Raw genomic sequence first — 1,462 nt, 5'->3', positions numbered from 1 at the left:
ATCCGTTGTTGAAAGTTTTATATTTTGTTTAATTGAACTTAACTGGTGGGTTTTATAAATCTAAAACAGTGTTTTGGTAAGTTTTTTAATGATCCTTCCGCAGGTTCACCTACGGAAACCTTGTTACGACTTTTACTTCCTCTAAATGACCAAGTTTGACCAGCTTCTCCGGCCCGCGACGAGGTTGCCCTCGAGGCTAGCCAGATCCGGAGGCCTCACTAAGCCATTCAATCGGTAGTAGCGACGGGCGGTGTGTACAAAGGGCAGGGACGTAATCAACGCAAGTTGGTGACTTGCGCTTACTAGGAATTCCTCGTTGAAGAGCAAAAATTGCAATGCTCTATCCCCAGCACGACGGAGTTTCCCAAGATTTCCCAGGCCTCTCGGCCAAGGTCAACTCGCTGGCTCCGTCAGTGTAGCGCGCGTGCGGCCCAGAACGTCTAAGGGCATCACAGACCTGTTATTGCCTCAAACTTCCATCGACTTCAAGTCAATAGTCCCCCTAAGAAGTGCAGCGCCAGCACAGAGAAGCGCTGGCAGCACTATTTAGAGGTTAAGGTCTCGTTCGTTATCGCAATTAAGCAGACAAATCACTCCACCAACTAAGAACGGCCATGCACCACCACCCACAAAATCAAGAAAGAGCTCTCAATCTGTCAATCCTTATTGTGTCTGGACCTGGTGAGTTTCCCCGTGTTGAGTCAAATTAAGCCGCAGGCTCCACTCCTGGTGGTGCCCTTCCGTCAATTCCTTTAAGTTTCAGCCTTGCGACCATACTCCCCCCAGAACCCAAAAACTTTGATTTCTCGTAAGGTGCCGAGCGCGTCACTAGATGAACGCCGCCCGATCCCTAGTCGGCATAGTTTATGGTTAAGACTACGACGGTATCTGATCATCTTCGATCCCCTAACTTTCGTTCTTGATTAATGAAAACGTCCTTGGCAAATGCTTTCGCAGTAGTTAGTCTTCAGTAAATCCAAGAATTTCACCTCTGACAACTGAATACTGATGCCCCGACCGTCCCTATTAATCATTACGATGGTCCTAGAAACCAACAAAATAGAACCATGCGTCCTATTCTATTATTCCATGCTAACAGATTCAAGCGTGCGCCTGCTTTGAACACTCTCATTTACTCAAAGTAATATTCTGCAACCCCCCAGAAGGGAGACCGCAGAGGAAAGGGGCGCCGCCTCCAGTGCTCGCCTTGCGGCGGACCGGCGCAGTGCCCCCAAGGTTCAACTACGAGCTTTTTAACTGCAACAACTTTAATATACGCTCTTGGAGCTGGAATTACCGCGGCTGCTGGCACCAGACTTGCCCTCCAATTGTTCCTCGTTAAGGTATTTACATTGTACTCATTCCAATTACAAGACCCGAAAGGGCCCTGCATCGTTATTTATTGTCACTACCTCCCCGTGTCGGGATTGGGTAATTTGCGCGCCTGCTGCCTTCCTTGGAT

Source organism: Candidozyma duobushaemuli (assembly GCF_002926085.2).
Source record: "Candidozyma duobushaemuli strain B09383 chromosome Unknown D_B09383, whole genome shotgun sequence".
NCBI classification, from domain to species: Eukaryota; Fungi; Ascomycota; class Pichiomycetes; order Serinales; family Metschnikowiaceae; genus Candidozyma; species Candidozyma duobushaemuli.
Note: the sequence above shows the minus strand (reverse complement) of the source record.